This window comes from Quercus lobata, unplaced genomic scaffold (genome assembly GCF_001633185.2).
Source record: "Quercus lobata isolate SW786 unplaced genomic scaffold, ValleyOak3.0 Primary Assembly Scq3eQI_100, whole genome shotgun sequence".
Classification (NCBI taxonomy): domain Eukaryota; kingdom Viridiplantae; phylum Streptophyta; class Magnoliopsida; order Fagales; family Fagaceae; genus Quercus; species Quercus lobata.
Window position 1 is genome coordinate 142,317 of NW_022154707.1, and position 5,402 is coordinate 147,718.

General features: G+C 36.9%; 1 pseudogene; it reads left to right on the plus strand.

Moving 5' to 3' along the window:
• Nucleotides 1-2,400: 2,400 nt before the first annotated feature.
• LOC115972937 lies at nucleotides 2,401-4,762 on the plus strand (annotated as a pseudogene).
• The last annotated feature ends 640 nt before the right edge of the window (nucleotides 4,763-5,402 follow it).

The following is a 5,402-nucleotide window of genomic DNA, read 5'->3' on the forward strand; positions in this document are numbered from 1 at the left end:
TTGTTAACTTTTAAAATTTTTATGTAATTTTTAGGATTTTAGTTTGTAGCTTACTATGTTTCTTCATTTTAGGTGTTTTTAATATTGTCTTAAATAAATTAGGGTCTTGTTATGGTTTGGTGTACTGTAATTAATCTCTTTTAGAGTATTTTAACTTCTGAATCAAGTTTTATTAAACTTTTTAATTGATCTCAAGTCTAAAAACGATTATTCTTTAATCAGAATTCTCTTAAGAGTTTCTCTTTCTCTAAAATTCAACTAACGCCTTATGAGTTGAAGGAAGCATTCCCAAAATCCCATTTGTTTCCCTATAATAGGACAAAAGCACAATTTAGGTCCTGAACCCCCCCCCCCTCCCCTTCCCCCAAAAAACACCACATTGGTTTCCTTACACATCTACTAAAATACAATTTTACTTCAATGATTTCTTACTCTTGGGGGACCACAATTCGATTCCTACGATTGTTCTAAAACAGGCGAAGACATAATGTTGAATGTCATAAAAAAAAATTTGAATGTGTCTTCCACATCACCAATGTTTGGAATAGAGTGGCATATCTCACAACTTAACAAATAATATCAGAGTCAAAGTCATTAATTCATGTTGTGAAAGCATCATTATGAGGGGAGGAGGGATTGTTGGGAGAGATTACAATTCGAGTCCCAACCACCGCTCTAAAAATCGGCTTAGGGGAGCACGATGTTAAATACCATAAAAGAACATTGTTCAATCCATAATGAAATAGAATTTAGGGTAAATTTCAAAAACCTACCCTGCGGTTTGGGGTATTACCAAATACATCCAAAGGTTTTAAAAAATGACAAATTTGGTCCTTAGTCACTAACACCGTTTGGGAACCGTCTATTATTTTTTTTTTTTTTTCATTTTCTTCTTCTCTCCCTTCACGCCAGATTTTTTTTTTCTTTGTCTCTAACCTCCAGCTCACTCTCTCTAATCTCTGCAACTCTTATGGTCGACCACTTGAGTAACTCCATCTTCGAACATCGTTGCCACCACGGGTAGTGGTTCTGCTCGTTGCCCTACTATCACCTTGCTCTTCTCTCTCTATCCCTCAGATTGGAGCTCTCCCTTCTTTCTGTCTTTCCGATCTCGAGCTCTCTCTAGAAACCAAACACCAACCATGGCCGAGCCTCCATGACTATCTTCGATTAGCCTAAGTCTAAGCCTCCTCAACCATCAACTCTCCTCACTGAAAATCACTATTTTCTCTCTTCGATCTCATCGATCTAAAAGGAGTAGAGCCTCCATGCTCCTCCACGATGAACCTCAGCCAACACCACCACAAAGATGGTCTCTCATCCCTCATGTCACTTTTCTCTCTAAAACCTGAGACCAACAAACATCTACTCCCTATCTGATTCTCATTCCCTCAAAACCCCAAACCCACTCTTTGATCTATAAGCTAAAGGGTCCTAGACGACGTGTGAAACCTGGATCGACAGTATGGAGGATGAGAAGATGAAGGATCCACTGAGAACAAAGGTCTAGTAGCGTGTGGATCTGTGTTGGCCATGAGAGTTTTAGAGATTAGAGATAGAGAGAGGGAGCTAGAGGTTAGAGACAAAGAAAAAAAAAATTTGGCGTGAAGGGAGAGAAGAAGAAAATGAAAAAAAAAAAAAAAAAATACTAATAATAGACGGTTCCCAAATGGTGTTAGTGACTAAGGACCAAATTGGTCATTTTTTAAAACCTTTGGATGTATTTGGTAATACCCCAAACCTCAGGGTAGGTTTTTGAAATTTACCCTAGAATTTATAATAGAAAATCGAATATGCTTGTTTTTAAAAGTGATTAACTAAAAATAGAGTTTAAAAAAGTAAAATCAAATATGCATGTTTTTAAAAAGTGATTAACTAAAAAAACAAACTTCTTATATACTAACATAGTAAGTAAATTTTGTATATGTAAATATGAATGCTCCTATATATGTTTAAAGCGCCTTATATTTCTCTATGAATTTTAGATTCAAAGCTGAAACATCCGTCGGCAAAAAAATAATAAAGGTGATTATCAAAAAAATAAAGGAATAAAGGTATTTCTTTCTGTCGTTTTCGTATTAAAAAAAAAAGTTGTTTCTTTTTCTTTTTCTTTTTCTTTTATAGCGCAAAAAAGTTGTCCCCTACGAACTTTGACCATTGTGCTCCAGTCTACAGTCTGCACTGTTTTATTTCTTTCTTTTTTTTTTTTTTTTTTTTCCAACCAGCAATAGACGCGCTTCGGTTAGAACCTCACTAGCCGCAAAGATTCCAGTCTACACTCTGTATAAAAAAAATTTCACAAAATTTCTCAGTATGAATTGTCTACGTCATCTTTAAATGCCATAAAATAACTGTGGTCTTGCCTTGCCCAAGTCCATCACTAGTTTTGAGCTTTCAATCATGGGTTCCCCAGTCTTGTTCCTTCTATTCTCTTTGGCATTTTCTTTCCCACTTTCATCTTCAGCAGTTATCATCAGTAAAGGCACATCCTTATCAGTAGAGAAACCAGATATTCTAACATCGCCAAATGGCGACTTCTCTGCTGGCTTTTATTCCGTGGGTGATAATGCCTATTGCTTTGCCATATGGTTTAGCAACTCACGCACCGTAGTTTGGATGGCAAACCGTGACCAGCCAGTAAATGGAAAGCGCTCAAAGCTCTCCCTCCTCAATACTGGCAATCTCATCCTAACTGATGCCAATAAGTTAAATGTCAACGTTTGGGCCACAAACACTGTCTCACTCTCCTCAGTCCAATTATTTCTCAACAACACCGGTAATCTTGTTCTACGTAACAAGGAACATGTTTTGTGGCAAAGCTTTGACTTCCCTACAGATACCCTTCTTCCTGAACAACTATTCACTAGAAAAACAAAGCTTGTCTCCTCAAGAAGCCAGACCAACATTTCCTCTGGTTTCTATGAGCTTTCCTTCTACAACAATAGCTATCTTCAAAGCGTTTATAATGGTCCTAATGTTTCCCGTACTTATTATTATTATCATTATTCATTGCTTGGGTATTACAATAGTAGCACACTTGTCTTTAATTCCTTAGGGAATTTTAGTTCATACGATCATTTAACTATTATCTCAGTCGACTATGGAGCAGTGCTTCATAGAAGATTGACACTTGATTACGATGGTAATATTCGATTGTACAGTTGGGAAGAGGAGGGGAAGACTTGGGTTGTTTCATGGCAAGGCACTCAGAGACCTTGCAAGATTCCTGGTGCTTGTGGGGCCAACAGTTTGTGCAGTTATGATATTGGTTCCGGCAAGAAATGTTCTTGCGCACCAGGATACAAGATGAAAAATCGTAGCGATTGGGCTGATGGCTGTGAACCCGAAGTTGATCTTCTCTTGCGATGAAAGTGAATTGGACTTTGTGCTATTATCCTATGTTGACTTTTACGGGTATGATTTTGCAATTTTCCCTAATTACACCTTAGATGAATGTTGGGATCAATGTTTGGCAGCATGTGATTGCAAAGCGTTCCAATACAACAATAACACTTGTTATCTGAAGACACGATTGCTGAATGGATATCGTTCGCCAGATTTATGGGGAGATATCTATTTGAAACTTCCAAAAAGCTAAATCTTGCCCGGCGACAATCCTCTACAAGAATTCAGTTTAATTTGCTCAAGTGATAGTACACTACAAAGCGGTAAAAACAGGACAGTGAAATTTATGCTCTGGTTTGCTAGTGGAGTGGGTGCACTTGAAATCATCTCTTTCTTTGTGGTGTGGTGTCTCTACATCAAAACCTAGAAAAGTTTAGGTGTTGACAAGCAAGGACATGATCATGCTGCCATTGGATTTAGAAAATTTACATATACTGAACTAAAGAAGGCCACAAAGAGTTTTACTGAGGAGATTGGAAGAGGTGCGGGGGGAATTGTATACAAAGGTGTGTTGTTTGATAAGCGAGTTGCAGCAATCAAGCGTCTAAATGAAGTCAACCAAGGAGAAAGTGAATTTCTATCAGAAGTAAGCATCATTGGAAGGATTAATCACATGAACTTAATAGAGATGTGGGGGTATTGCGTAGAGGGAAAACACAGGCTTTTGGTGTATGAGTACATGGAGCATGGTTCTTTAGCAAATAACCTCTCAACCAAGGCACTTGATTGGGAGAAAAGGTTCAAAATAGCCATAGGCACTGCGAAAGGTCTAGCTTATTTGCATGAGGATTGTTTAGACTGGATTTTACTTTGTGATGTAAAGCCTCAAAATATACTTTTAGACTCGACTTATCAACCAAAAGTGGCAGATTTTGGCTTGTCAAAGTTACAAAATAGATGCGTCCTTAAGAATTCAAGCTTCTCAAGGATGAGAGGAACCCGAGGTTACATGGCTCCAGAATGGGTTTTCAATATGCCCATCACCTCCAAAGTGGATGTTTATAGTTATGGGATTGTGGTGTTGGAAATGGTGACCGGAAAGAGTCCATCAAGGAATGTCCATGCTATAAATGATGATGGGGAAGCTGAGCACAAAATGTTGGTTACATGGGTGAGGGAAAAAATGAAGAAAGCGGCTTCAAATACCTCCTCGCTTGAAGAGATCATTGATCCAATGTTAGAAGGTAAACATGACATGGTCAAGATGAAAGCTTTGGTTCAGGTTTCTCTACAATGCGTAGAAGAAGACAAAGATGCAAGACCTACCATGAGCCAAGTAGTTGAAATGCTCATACGCCAAGAAAAAATTGAGTCACATGTCCTACTTAATATGATATGTACCGAATTTCATTCATAAAGCAAGCATAGTTGTGAAGTTGCTACCCAATAAATTGGAGTCTCTCCTATATTCCTATAAATTGGGCTAGCATTCAACATGCATTTGATGTGAAATAAGTGTGTGTGTGTGTTTTTCCTAATTTGTTTAACTTTTTCGTTAGCTTGCATCTTCCTTGCAACAACATGATTCAATAAAATCTTTGACTTAATTCTCAAAAAAATTAATAAAAATAAAGTTCCTAGTTAATTTGTTAGATAAAATTCTTTTGCATCCTTTTCCATAGTTTAAATTTTCAATAATATGATAAAAATTTTGGGTAAAATATATTTTTGATCTCTAAAGTTGTACATATTGGCAATTTTAGTCCTTGAAATCTAAAGTGATCACTTTTAATCCTTAACAAACTTCAAATTGTCGATTTTAGTCCATAAAAAAATTTAAAGTGATCAATCTTGGTCCCCAACAAACTCTAAGTGATTGCCTGTTGTCTTTGTGGGAATGATAATGTGTCAACTTCTAATTTGACCATATTGTATAAAGGATTAAATGCGGTCATTTTAAACTTTGTTAATATAAGAGAGAGAGAGAGAGAGAGAGAGAGAGAGAGAGTAATTTGTTAACATATTTTTGTTAAGAATTGTATAGGAGACTACATTTT